The 15,417-nt window shown below is 32.9% G+C and overlaps 1 protein-coding gene across 7 annotated transcripts in view; it reads left to right on the forward strand.

Annotated features, from left to right (window-relative positions):
• The window catches only part of corn (microtubule-binding protein cornetto), a 342,761-nt gene continuing 327,344 nt past the window's right edge, over positions 1–15,417 (forward strand). Inside the window, exon 1 of one of the 7 annotated variants that reach the window (XM_075364903.1) lies at positions 1–291. The gene's annotated coding sequence lies outside the window, so the exon portion shown is untranslated. Of the gene's footprint in view, positions 292–1,202; positions 1,556–15,417 lie in introns of those variants that run through there. The other 6 variants (XM_075364904.1, XR_012756233.1, XR_012756232.1 and 3 more) reach the window with 6 other exon arrangements.

Genomic DNA, 15,417 nt, shown 5'->3' on the forward strand with positions numbered 1-15,417 from the left:
TTAAGTTAATCAAATATAAATCAACCTTTTCCGCGCGCTTTATTATTATTGGTTGCCATATTGGAATGGGACGATAGAGAAGGAAGCTGATGTGAAAAAGAGAACGCAGACTGAAGCAAATAACCGACAAACGTTGCAGGAGTGTCTGTTCATCTTCGATGCTTGGATTCTGTCGTTACATGTTAGTAGTGCTAATTTAAAATGCTTAAGTGTTGTTTTGTTTATGTTTAGGTCAGTATTGTGAACTAGATATAACTATAATTTACAGTGCTTTAATGGATTTTTATGAAGGTAAGTTAGATTAATTCATCTTGTACATTGAAATAGTACGGTTGAAACATAATGAATGCGTTTTGTATTATTAAATTGAACAGCAGTTTTCGATAAATTTATATAACTTGATACATCGTTCAATAGATCAATAAAACAAATTTATGGAGAAAATCTTATATAGGATATTAGAACTTATGATTGTTCTCGAATGTATAAGTTTGATTTTAAATTTCGTTACCTTTGGTTTTAACGATTTTTTTCTATGTAAAGCAAAGGAAGCGGATAGGTTATGGAATGATGTAGTATTGAATTTTAGTTTAAAAACTCGTATTCGAGGTGAAACCGATTTTGTGAACTAATTCTTTTGTGTCAGATAACATTCTCTATTTATTTATTTATAGGTTTATATTTTTAATAAATGAAACAATTAGTTTTAGTATTTTTGGTACTTACGTATTAACGCCACCGCAGCTACAGCTTTATTTAAAAACAAAGTAGTCAATCGGATTTCGGTGGAAAATGTGCCGATATAAAGTTTAACAGATTCAAAACAATCAATTTTAATAAATGGTTATTTATTTTATAAATATAATTTAACCAAACTTAACCTACGCTCTCTTACTTTGACTGATCAACAGGAATGCTTTGATTATTTAAATAATTGCAATTATTACTGAATTTATTAAATAAATACTCAAAAAATTACGGTGTTAGTCACCAAGGTTAGCTAGCGTAGGTTATGTTTGGTTAAATTATATTTATAAAATTAATAAAGAGACTGTTCATTTTCCACCGAAATCCGATTGACTACTTTGTTTTTAAATAAAGCTGTAGCTGTGGTGGCGTTAATATCGTGTTTTTATATATCTATTTTAGAAAATAACCTTTGGTATACATAAATGTATGTAAAGTAAGCTTTTGAAAAAAATCGTTTAGTTATTTTAGGCTATGTGTTTGAAGTTATAATTACTTTTATTTTATGTTGTAGTCTGATATTTTTGTAAGAAATTCTACAAAAACTTGAGTGTATAGTAATAAAATATTTCCCTATAGAATTGTTTGATCAAATCAGTGTAACAGGAATAGAGTTTCTCGAAATTCGGCATTATATTTTAAAAATTATAGGCTTTGGATAAACACTGTAAAAATTGGGTAAAACATTAATCGATTGTTTTAAATATCAACGGGTGTGTTAAGTAACGTTTAAATAGAATGTCTTATTTGTTTACACATACTGTGAAGTAACACTAGTGATTGTTGGATGTTTGCCAAATAATTACCGGTAAATTTTTAAATGTTAATTATTTCTTAATTTAGTATGAGCTGTCTTATTTAACTTAAAGTTTTTGTTATTTATAATTTTCTTTTTAAATCAGCATAGGCCTATGTTATTATTTACAGTTTAATTAATTATAAATAGATAGATTTATATATTTTTTCTTTAATTCATTGAGTTATGTTATTTTTACATATTACATTTGTATGGATGCAGTTGTGCAACATTTTATTCTTTTCTAAAGCTTCATTGAGTTATTGTATACATATTTCTTCAACAACTTATTTATAGATTCTATTTTATTGCTTATATGTAACTTTATTTTAAAAAAATGTACATTTTATATATTTTTTGAAACAGACAGGGGTATTCATTTTTACAAGTTTTGAAGGTTAAGTAGAAATGTAGAAAAACATATTACAGTTCACGAATGAGAAATTGGCTTGGTTTTTACTTTCAGATTTGAATTTTTTTTTTATAAATTCTTACTTTATAAATATTATTATTTATAATATTAACCAAAACAAATTATTTATTATAAAAGATGTTATTTTATATTATAGATTTAATAATTAACTCTTGCAGTTTTACAGTAATTCTAGTTAGGCTATTATAAATATATATATTTTTATATTATTTTTACCACAAACCTTTAAATTACTAAAACATTAAAATAACTTTCAGTTGTACAATAGTCTTGCATTTCTTTTGCATATTGTACTATATATCTTTTTTTTTAAATTGTAATGATTTTTTTTTAATTTAAAAAGTAAACATACCTTTTCATGTTAGGTTAGTTTTCGTTGTGCTTGTTTGATTTCACTTTATAAATAACTGGCTGTTTTTTTTTGTCTTCAGTTATTTGACAGGTTTGATGCAGATTTCCAAGCTTACCTATTGAGTGCTAGTCATTTCATTTTGGCATGATTTTCTGTTTTTGTTATTTTATAATCATGATTTTTATGTTTATTGTTATTGCGTGTTGAACTCAACTCTCATTTGGGTAAAAAAATTGGGTCCAGTCGCTTATTTTTATTATTCAGTCTTGTTTTAGACTTGTTTAGATGTGTTTTGTTGTCTTTTCACCGATGGGAATGTCACATGTGGCATTCGCATCGATGGCATCCTGACTGAGGCAGGAACAAGGCTGAGATATGTCTTTTGCCAAGGTTTTGAAGATGACTTCTGGTAAAGCCCATAAGGGCTAGGTATGGAGGGGATAATGTGGTGACTGAAACTGCCACAAGGAGGATGTTTTCCCCTATGGGGTCACGATACTCCCTATATCCCCAACAATTTGTTTCCCATGTTTTAAACATTGCCTGTGTGGACAATATTAAACCGACTATTCCAGGATGCCTTAATATGTGGCCTATAAGTCTGTCTCTTCTTTTAACTATATTTTTCCAAACGCTTCTTTCTTCATTGATTTGCCACAACACCTCTTCATTTGTCACGTTATCCACCCATCTGATTTTTAACATTCTCCTGTAGCACCGCATTTGAAAAGCTTCTAATCTTTTCTTCTCAGATACTCCGATCATCCAAGTTTCACTTCCATATAAAGCGACACTCCAAACATATACTTTCAAAAATCTTTTCATGACGTTTCAATAAATTTTTGATATAAGCAAATTATATTTCTGACCAAAGGTTTGTTTCACCTGTGCTATTCGGAATTTTACATCGCTCCTGCTTTGTTCATCTTTAGTAATTCTACTTCCCAAATAACAAAATTGTTCTACCTCCATAATATTTTCTCTTCCTATTTTTACATTCAGTGGTCCTTCTTCATTATTTCTACTACATTTTACTACTTTCATTTAGTTCTTGTTTATTTTCATGTGATAGTTCTTGCGTATGACTTCATCCATGCCGTTCATTGTTTCTTCTAAATCCGTTTTACTCTCGGCTAGAATTACTATATCATCAGCAAATCGTAGCATCTTTATCTTTTCACCTTGTATTGTTACTCCGGATCTAAATTGTTCTTTAACATCATTAACTGCTAGTTCTATGTAAAGATTAAAATGTAACAGGCATCAGGAACACCCTTGTCCGAATACTTTTTTATTACCGCTTCTTTCTTATGCTCTTCAATTAGTACTGTTCCAATTTTGTTCCTGTAAATGTTAAAGATTGTTCTTCTATCTTTGTATTTGAACCCTAATTTTTTTAAAAAGCTGAACATTTTATTCCAGTCTACGTTATCAAATGCCTTTTCTAGGTCTATAAACGCCAAGTATGTTGGTTTGTTTTTCTTTAATCTTCCTTCTACTATTCATCTGAACGCTAAAATTGCTTCCCTTGTCCCTATATGTCTTCTGAAATCAGAATTGCCTTCTCCTAACACTAACACTTCTTCCACTCTTCGCTCAATTCTTTTGTACAGAATTCTAGTTTTATGCATTTCTAGATTTTTTATGAAGATTACATTACAAGATTTTTTTTATCAAGATTTTTGATGCGTGACTAGTTAAGCTAATTATTCTGTATTCTTCACATTTATCTGCTCCTGCTTACTTCGGTATCATGACTAACCCTTTTTGAAGCCTGGCCGAAGTTCCCCTTTTTTGTAAATATTACACACCAGTTTGTGTAATCGATGTATCCCTTCCTGACCTTCACTGGGCAGTAATTATACAGGTATTCCGTCTATTACTGGAGCCTTTCTGCCATTCAAATCTTTTAATCATCTCTGAAATTCAGATTTCAGTATTGTTTCTCCTCTTTCATCCTGTTTGACTTCCTCTTCTTCCTGTATAATACCATTTTCTAATTTATTTCCAACGTATAACTCTTCAATATATTCCACCCACCAATTTTTTTTTGTCTTCAGTCATTTGACTGGTTTAATGCAGCTCTCCAAGATTCCCTATCTAGTGCTAGTCGTTTCACTTCAGTATACCTTCTACATCCTACATCCCTAACAATTTGTTTTACATATTCCAAACGTGGCCTGCCTACACAATTTTTTCCTTCTACCTGTCCTTCCAATATTAAAGCGACTATTCCAGGATGCCTTAGTATGTGGCCTATAAATCTGTCTCCTCTTTTAACTATATCTTTCCAAATGCTTCTTTCTTCATCTATTTATCGCAATACCTCTTCATTTGTCACTTTATCCACCCGTCTGATTTTTAACATTCTCCTATAGCACCGCATTTCAAAAGCTTCTAATCTTTTCTTCTCAGATATTCTGATCTTCCGAGTTTCACTTCCATATAAAGCGACACTCCAAACATATACTTTCAAAAATCTTTTTCTGACATTTAAATTAATTTTTGATGTAAACAAATTATATTTCTTACTGAAGGCTCGTTTAGCTTGTGCTATTCAGCATTTTATATCGCTCCTGCTTCGTCCATCTTTAGTAATTCTAGTTCCCAATTAACAAAATTCTTCTACCTCCGTAATATTTTCTCCTCCTATTTTCACATTCAGCGATCCATCTTTGTTATTTCTACTACATTTCATTACTTTTGTTTTGTTCTTGTTTATTTTCATTTGATAGTTCTTGCGTAGGACTTCATCTATGCCGTTCATTGTTTCTTCTAAATCCTTTTTACTCTCGGCTATAATTACTATATCATCAGCAAATCGTAGCATCTTTATCTTTTCACCTTGTACTGTTACTCCGAATGTAAATTGTTCTTTAACATCATTAACTGCTAGTTCCATGTAAAGATAAAAAAGTAACGGATATAGGGAACATCCTTGTCGGACTCCCTTTCTTATTAGGGCTTCTTTCTTATGTTCTTCAATTGTTATTGTTGCTGTTTGGTTCCTGTACATGTTAGCAATTGTTCTTCTATCTCTGTATTTGAACCCTAATTTTTTTTAAATGCTGAACATTTTATTCCAGTCTATGTTATCGAATGCCTTTTCTAGGTCTATAAACGCCAAGTATGTCGGTTTGTTTTTCTTTAATCTTCCTTCTACTATTAATCTGAGGCCTAAAATTGCTTCCCTTGTCCCTATACTTTTCCTGAAACCAAATAGGTCTTCTTCTAACACTTCTTCCACTCTCCTCTCAATTCTTCTGTATAGAATTCTAGTTAACACCCACCAATAAATAAATAATATTTAAAGTGTAAAAAAGTGACTCCGTCTGTCAAGTTCTCGAACTTGATCGCACGGTCGACTCGGTATCTGGTGCATTAAGTCTTGCGGTTACAGATTTCTATCGACCTTACAGGAGAAATTCGTTGTATGTAAGTTGTAAAATTCATCAGTTTTTGTTAGTGCCGACCGCCGCTGGTACTAAAGCTATACACGCGCGAATTAAATACGGTATGCGCGCGCGCTTGTTAGATTCATTTAATTAAAAAACGAAAAGAATATTATATTTAAATAAAATGATAAATATTTTAAATTAAGTTGTGTGTGTAAGCCGTGAATCAGAAACAACCGACAATTGTGTTGTCAGCTCTTTTTTTAGCATACTTTTGATGATTTATCTCGGTTTTAGTGATAGTGATGTGATATGATTTTCTTTTTTACATTTGGTTACTGAAAGTGTAACAATCGGTTATTAAACATTATTTAAATAATTAATAGAAAAGTAATTTTATTTTATTTTGTTTTTTATGCTATGAAAATTAATTTTAAATGAACTGTTTGTAGTTGATTAATATACTTCCATTATATTTATCATTTTGTTTATTAATAGTACACAAATTGTTTTTAAAATTACATGTAAGTCGGTGCGGTAGTGGGAGAAACAACTGTCAAGGACATATCCAAGGTCACTCATGTGCATCGAGCGTAAAATTATTACCTTATTTGTTTATTAAAGGAAGTATATTTATTGAACCTTTTATGTGAATATGAAATGGTTTTCCTTTTCTTTAATCTCTGTTTCTATACAACTATGCAAAAGGAGTTAATGTATTTAGGATGCATGTAATGTAGGTATGTTTGTTCCACCGTAGTAACTCAACGCCTGAACCGATTTAAATTATGAACGCGCGGTAGATTCGTTACGTTACCGCGGGCATCATAGGCTACACACGCGCGCGCGCGGACGAACAGACATAAGTAAAATTGTTCGTTTGTTCAAAATCTTAAATCTTAATCATGTGCCAGGTAAAAACAGCGCTATCTGTTGGACGTAAAAGCAACACACGCTATACTAAATATTTTATGATTCTATTTCAGTTTTTCCGATATGTGTGTCCGCTATAGAATAAAAAACTACTGGACCGATTTACGCGCAGGAAAAAAAGGGTGAAAGGGTAAAATCGAAAAAAGTAAAACGGAAGAAGGGGGAAATAGGCAAAAGGAAATGGGAAAGGTGAAAGGTGAAAAAAATATAAGGGGGAAAAAGGAAACAAGGGAAAGAGAAATGGGGAATTTTATGGAAAAAGGGGAGAAAATGGGCGAATAAAACAGGAAAAAACGAAAGAAAGTGGAAAAGCTGTTCATTTAATCTATATATACAGGATGTCCCATATAAAACGCAACCCAACCTTATATCGGTAGGTATTGAAATAATAAAAAGGCATGTGTAAATGTAAATGTAATTTTTATTATTACCATCCATTACCTTACACTTAGAGTAAATGGTAGAAGTGGCTGCCATCTTCTTGAATAAGAGCTTCAATTCTTTTTACAGCGTTTGTTGCAACTTTTTTCAAAGTTTATTGCTGGATATTTAATACAGCTCGTTCAATATTGACTTTCAATCGTTCAAGTGTTCCTGGTTTGTTGCTGTAGGTTTTTTTCTTTGAGGTAACCCCGTAAAAAAAAATCCGCCGCAATCAAATCTGGAGATCTTGGTGGCTACAAGCCTCGACTGATGACACGATTACCAAAGAATTCCTTGACGAAATGAGAAGTTGATCCTGCGTACTGCGATGTCGCACCGTCATGTTGTAGCCAGCAGTGTCTGTCTTCCTCTTCCAAGAGTGCGATGAACCGAAATAAAATATCCTGATATCGTTCTGCATTAATATTGTACTCGAAAAAAATAGGACCTATTATTTTGTTCCGCGATATCGCGCACCAAACGCCCAACTTCTGCGGGTGTAATTGTTTTTCGTGATAAACGTGGGGATTTTCAGTACTCCAAATTCTACTGTTTTATCTGTTTACGTAGCCATCGAAATGAAACCGTGCTTCATCTGTGAAAGATAACGAATCCATAACATTAATTCCGTCACGCAGAAATAGCGAAAACACCATGTTGTCTCTAGCAATACACTGAACGTTATGATTGCATTGTTGTTACTATCGGTAGCTTTCTACTGCGTCGCCGCGGATGTTTAGATGTTGGACGAGCATTTCAGTAACGAGTAGGGGAGTAAGCTTGACTTTTGAAATTTCATGGATGAGTGATTGATGGGTTGTGTTTTGTATGGGACACCCTGTATAATCGAAGAATTGACTGTAATATATACGATATTTTATTTTTAACGAAAAAAAAAAAAATATATATATCTATATATCGGTCGACAAGAGATTAATTAAGTTATTTTACCGTAAGGTAGTGAAGTTATGTTTATTTATTTCATAAAATAGTAAAAACCGAATGAGATACACCAGATCAAAACAGTTTTAACGTTATTTGATGGCAACTGAAATCGTTTAACAAATTCTTTAGAGAATCGATTTTTGTTTATTATTCGAACTCGAGTATACGGTAGACCGTTTTGTAAAAAAAAAGAATAGATTTTTTCCTTGACGATAACCATTTTATTTTATTTCTCCTGTAAAAGATATTTATACTATCGCAGCTTAAATGTTTCCAAACAATTTTAAAATTGTAGGTTAGGTGTGATCTGATAATTTGTTATTGGATTCTTGATCGAATGTTTTATATCTTAATTCATTAATTAATTTATTTTTACTGTATAAGAAAACAAGTTAAAATTAATAACAAAGAAGTTAATCTTATTTTGAATAATACATCCTACTAGTGACGTAATACAATCGATCCATTTCCCTTTTTTTTGAAAGTAATGAAAACAAATCGTTGGAGGTATAGAATTAATTAATTAAACAGTTTCTTTCGTGAAGGGAAAGATGTTTGTTTGTATAATCAGTTTTCCGTAAGGAGCCCAACAGAGATGCCTAAAATGGCAACATTTGTACAATTACATGAAATAAAATTAATTTTCTAAAAAAAAATTTTCATTAAGGTTATTTAATTTTTAAAATTTCCCGTTTCTGTGAATCACATGTATATATATATATTTCAATTATATAAAATTAAAAAAATATTCGACTATCTTATTATTTCGACGCTAATGGTAATGTAAAATAATTCTGCAAGTGTTAATAAATATTATATTGCGTATGTTATGGTTTATTTAATGTTTACATTCGATCTGCAAACACATCTGTGTTCGACTTCTCTTTTTCATTGCAGTACATCGAACTCATTGTATTATTTACTTTCGTCTATTTTAATTTTCCACTTTGTATTTATTTCATAATATCGACCTAGATTTTAATATTACTTTATAAAAAATATTTCTTTTACTTCTATTTCTTATTCATCTTCGAAAATTGTTGTCGGCCTATAAAGTGGTGCTTTTAATTTCCTTAAGTCTGACCCTATCCCACCGGGCGGTCTAATGGTGAACTCGTCGTTACAAATCAACCGATTTGGAAGTCGAGAGTTCCAGCGTTCAAGTCCTAGTAAAGGCAGTTAATTTTATACGGATTTGAATACAAGATCGTGGATACCGGTGATCTTTGGTGGTTGGGTTTTAATTAACCACACATCTTAGGAATGGTCGACCATAGACTATACTTCATTTAGATTCATACATATCATCCTCTGAAGTAATACCTTACGGTGGTTTTGGAGGCTAAACAGATAAAAAGAAAAACGAAAATAGTAGACGACTTTATAACTCGTACGTCAGTACTACCGACCTTTGAAATATTAACTTAATAAGATAAATAGAAGAGGTGTTGCGGAAGATCGATGAAGAAAGAACCATTTGGAAAAATATACGTAAAAGAAGAGACAGAATTATAAGCCACATATTAAGGCATCCTGGAATAGTCCCTTTAATGTTGGAGGGACAGGTAAAAGGGAAACATTGTGCAGGCAGGCAATGTTTGGAATGTTTAAAACAAATTGTTAGGGATGTAGGATGTGGGAGCCTATAATGAAATGAAATGACTCTTACTAGATAGGGAATCTTGGAAAGCTGCATCAAACCAGTCAAATAACTGAAAACAAAATAAAGAAGATAAATAGTATTAAAAGTTTTATTTTTGTCACTTTATCCAACCATCTGATTTTTAACATTCTCCTATAGCACCGCATTTAAAAAGCTTCTAATCTTTTCTTCTCAGATACTCCGATCGTCCAAGTTTCACTTCCATATAAAGCGACACTCCAAACATATACTTTTAAATTTATTTTTGATGTAAACAAATTATATTTCTTACTAAAGGCTCGTTTCGCTTGTGCTATTCGGCATTTTATATCGCTCCTGCTTCGTCCATCTTTAGTAATTCTATTTCCCAAATAACAAAATTCTTCTACCTCCATAATCTTTTCTCTTCCTATTTTCACATTCGGTGGTCCATCATTGTTATTTCTACTATATTTCATTACTTTTGTTTTGTTCTTGTTTATTTTCATGCGATAGTTCTTGCGTAGGACTTCATCTATGCCGTTCATTGTTTCTTCTAAATCCTTTTTACTCTCGGCTAGAATTACTATATCATCAGCAAATCGTAGCATCTTTATCTTTTCACCTTGTACTGTTACTCCGAATCTAAATTGTTCTTTAACATCATTAACTGCTAGTTCCATGTAAAGATTAAAAAGTAACGGAAATAGGGAACATCCTTGTCGGACTCCCTTTCTTATTACGGCTCCTTTCTTATGTTCTTCAATTGTTACTGTTACTGTTCCCGTAAATGTTAGAAATTGTTCTTCTATCTCTGTATTTGAACCCTAATTTTTTTTTTATGCTGAACATTGTATTCCAGCTACGTCATCGAATGCCTTTTCTAGGTCTATAAACGCCAAGTATGTTGGTTTGTTTTTCTTTAATCTTCCTTCTACTATTAATCTGAGGCCTAATATTTCTTTCCTTGTCCCTATACTTTTCCTGAAACCAAATTGGTCTTCTCCTAACACTTCTTCCACTCTCCTCTCAATTCTTCTGTATAGAATTCTAGTTAAGATTTTTGATGCATGACTAGTTAAACTAATAGTTCTGTATTCTTCACATTTATCTGTCCCTGCTTTCTTTGGTATCATGACTATAACATTGTTTTTGAAGTCTGACGGATATTCCCCTTTTTCATAAATATTACACACCAGTTTGTATAATCTATCAATCGCTTCCTCACCTGCACTGCGCAGTAATTCTACTGGTATTTCGTCTATTCCAGGAGACTTTCTGCTATTTAAATCTTTTAATGCTCTCTTAAATTCAGATCTCAGTATTGTTTCTCCCATTTCATCCTCCTCAACTTCCTTTATAACACCATTTTCTAATTCATTTCCTCCGTATAACTCTTCAATATATTCCATCCATCTATCGACTTTACCTTTCGTATTATATATGGGTGTACCATATTTGTTTAACACATTATTAGATTTTAATTTATGTACCCCAAAATTTTCCTTAACTTTCCTGTATGCATGCTCCGTCTATTTTACCAATGTTCATTTCTCTTTCCACTTCTGAACACTTTTCTTTAATCCACTCTTCCTTCGCCAGTTTGCACTTCCTGTTTATAGCATTTCTTAATTGCCGATAGTTCTTTTTACTTTCTTCATCACTAGCATTCTTATATTTTGTACGTTCATATTATTTTCTAGTCGGTATTAAAAGTTAAAAAATATTATTTAATTCGAAACCTTATGGAAATTTCAAATTTCCTGGTCGAACACGAGAACGGAAAAGGGAAATTCGAAGACTGTGAACTACGACACTACCGCTACTTGTGGTAACACTGGGTACTATTGGCGCGATATGCCTACTAATTTAGAGAATTTCATTTTCGGATGGGTACTACATTTTTCGCAAATATTATTATTTTTTATTCATTAACAAATGTGCGTAAGTAAAATATGACCAATTAGATGAAATCTTGAGATACGAAGGGGTAGGGGGACTTGCTCTACACTCTCCCCCTTGACCTGTGAAAATTTAATAGCATCAATGTGTTATGTTACATAAAAGAGAACATCCTGACCGATTCTCTGACCTCATAATCAACGTATTAACAAAACTATTAGAAGTAGAGACTTGAAATTTTCAGGGTACCTTCGTATCTTTAAGTAGGCGTGCACTAAGAAAGGATTTTGCAAAATTTTCATTTTAAGGGGTTCAAATCGATAAAAAACTAAATTTCGTATTAACAGCGCTATCTGTTGGACGTAAAATCAACACACGCTTTACTAAATATTTTGCGATTCCATTCCAATGTTTCCGATATGTGTGTCCGCTATAGACTAAAAAACTACTGGACCGATTTACGCGCGAGGAAGAACAGAGAAAGAGAAAAATCGGAAAATGGAAAAAATGGAAGGAAAAGGAGGTGGAAAAGAGAAAAAAGAGAAGAGGAAGGCCGAAAGGTAAATTTGGGAAGGGGAGAAGGAAAGGGAAACGGGAGAAAACGGGAAGGGAGAGCGAAGCGAGCTATCACCCTCTGATCGTGACGGGAAGCGCAAGTAACCATCCCCATCCCGTTCGAAGCCGGGATGGGGATGCTAGATTTGGAATTGCAATAAATTTTTTGTTTATCTTTATTGAACTCTTTTAATCGATTCATAAAATGGATCGGTCTAACAAATATCGATCAATTTTCTTATCTTCCTTTAGTTAAGTTTTGGGCAACAATTCATTTCCGTCAGACTTCAAAAAAAATGTTATAGTCATGATACCAAAGAAAGCAAGGGCAGATAAATGTGAAGAATACAGAACAATTAGTTTAACTAGTCATGCATCAAAAATCTTAAATAGAATTCTATACAGAAGAATTGAGAGGAGAGTGGAAGAAGTGTTAGGAGAAGACCAATTTGGTTTCAGGAAAAGTATAGGAATAAGGGAAGAAATATTAGGCCTCAGATTAATAGTAGAAGGAAGATTAAAGAAAAACGAACCAACATACTTGGCGTTTATAGACCTAGAAAAGGCATTCGATAACGTAGACTGGAATAAAATGTTCAGCATTTTAAAAAAATTAGGGTTCAAATACAGAGATAGAAGAATATATGCTAACATGTACAGGAACCAAACAGCAACAATAATAATTGAAGAACCTAAGAAAGAAGCCGTAAAAATAACAAAGATGGACCACTGAATGTGAAAATAGGAGGAGAAAAGATTATGGAGGTAGAAGAATTTTGTTATTTGGGAAGTAGAATTACTAAAGATGGACGAAGCAGGAGCGATATAAAATGCCGAATAGCACAAGCGAAACGAGCCTTCAGTAAGAAATATAATTTGTTTACATGAAAATTTAGTTTAAATGTCAGGAAAAGATTTTTGAAAGTATATGTTTGGAGTGTCGCTTTATATGGAAGTGAAACTTGGACGATCGGAGTGTCTGAGAAGAAAAGATTAGAAGCTTTTGAAATGCGGTGCTATAGGAGAATGTTAAAAATCAGATGGGTGGATAAAGTGACAAATGAAGAGGTATTGCGGCAAATAGATGAAGAAAGAAGCATTTGGAAAAATATACTTAAAAGAAGAGAGGCCACATACTAAGGCATCCTGGAATAGTCGCTTTAATATTGGAAGGACAGGTAGAAGGAAAAAATTGTATAGATAGGCCACGTTTGGAATATGTAAAACAAATTGTTAGGGATGTAGGATGTAGAGGGTATACTGAAATGAAACGACTAGCACTAGATAGGGAATCTTGGAGAGCTGCATCAAACCAGTCAAATGACTGAAGACAAAAAAAAACTTTTCGTAAAAATGATTATTTAACGTTTTGTCAGAATTTAATAAAAATCTAAATATAATATCGTCGATTAGATATTTAGTATTAAAAAGGCATTCCGAGCGATGCTACATCTATATTGTGGGCGAAGCCGTGAAGGGGTACCCTAGTATAATATATTCTTTCCAAGTTTATTGAAAATTGATCCAGTAGTTCTGGAGGTTTAAAATGATTTTAGAGGCCAACACTAAACACATACGAACATTAACATGCGGAAAATTTCAATCTGGTTTTTTTTTTTTTGACTTCTTTACGTGTCATCTGTTGAAAGTCGTGTATGTTGAAATTGGACCGATTACAATACTTCCCTTCTAGAGCTACAGCGCTATTTAGACGTAAATGTAAAAATATTCGCTTACGAAAAACGTCCAGATATATATCTGTTACTATTTGAAAATTTAAACTTTACAGACCTTGGATGAACTCCCTACGAGCTACAAAACGACCAGTGGAAGAGCCACCTTTGTATTTTATTTTTTTAAGAAAACTGAAATTCTACAATTGAAAATTTTAGTTCCTTAATTTGGTCAACTGTATAAATAAATTGCTCGGTCTGTATGTCAGCGAGTATCAAATTGAAATAAAAACGAGACATGATATTTAATTCGATTAATATTCGACGACAATTTTGTTCAATATCGGTGTGTGATATGAGAAGTATGAGACATAATGAGCAGCGGTAGAGGTGCTCGCCCTGTCGGCGTGGTTTACTGATCGCGCCGTCCCAGCTTTGCAACGCTCCCGAAATGGTCTCGCTCGGTCGGTACAGGACATCGGGGTATCTGTGCGTGGCCCATAACCTCCCCTTTTCCAACGATATGCGTAATTTATATTTCCGGTTGTCTTTTCCTCTGGCTAAAGCTGATTTATTGAATTTCTATACGTTTTTACATGTTTATTTTAATTTTTAACTCGTAAATATCGTCTAAAATACATTTATTATTTGTTAAATCGACCTGTCTCGATGAACTCTAAACATAAACGCATGAATCACCGGGGTATTACGTCTAAATCGTGAGTTATATTCAATGGAAATGAGTGAGATCACCGATTTTGGTTGATCTGCGCTGTGTTTTCTCTACGCCTACCCGATCACCGGTGATGTAAACTCTTAAGTCCTATATGAACGTGTAAGTTATAATAAAATGACATCGCATTAGAATAATAGTTAGGGAGTTATTAACGGCAGGACGATATAGATCTTTTCGTTACGCTAAAAATTTGCTATGTTTCGGTGTGATTTTAATGACGTTTCACGTCAAAAAATAAAAATATAATTCAACAAAAGAGAATACTAACGAGGGGAAACTAAGATTTGTAAAATTTGGGAGCAAAATTTTTATTAATTAAAATACAGGTTGTCCGTTATAAAACGCAACCCAACCTTATATTGGTAGATATTGAAGTAATAAAAAAGCATATGTAAATGTAATTTTTATTATTACCTTACATTTAGAGTAAATGTTGGAAGTGGCCGCCATCTTCCTGAATACAAGCTTCAATTCTTTTTACAACGTTTCTTGCAACTTTTTTCAAAGTTTGTGGCTGGATATTTAATACAGCTTGTTCAATATTCACTTTCAATCGTTCAAGTGTGTTGCTGTAGGCTTTTTCTTTGAGGTAACCCCGTAGAAAAAAATCCGCCGCAGTCAAATCTGCAGATATTTGTGGCCACAAGCCTGGACCGATAACACGATTACCAAAGAATTCCTCGACGAAATCAGAAGTTGAACCTGCGTAGTGCGATGTCGCACCGTCATGTTGTGTCTGTCTTTCTCTTCCAAGAGTGCGATGAACTGAAATAAAATATCCTGATATCGTTCTGCATTAATGGTGTACTCGAAAAAAATAGGACCGATTATTTTCTTCCGCGATATCGGGCACCACACGCCTGACTTCTGCGGGTGTAATTGTTTTTCATGATAAACGTGGGGATT

The sequence above is a fragment of the Lycorma delicatula genome, chromosome 4 (assembly GCF_047948215.1).
Source record: "Lycorma delicatula isolate Av1 chromosome 4, ASM4794821v1, whole genome shotgun sequence".
Taxonomy (NCBI): Eukaryota; Metazoa; Arthropoda; class Insecta; order Hemiptera; family Fulgoridae; genus Lycorma; species Lycorma delicatula.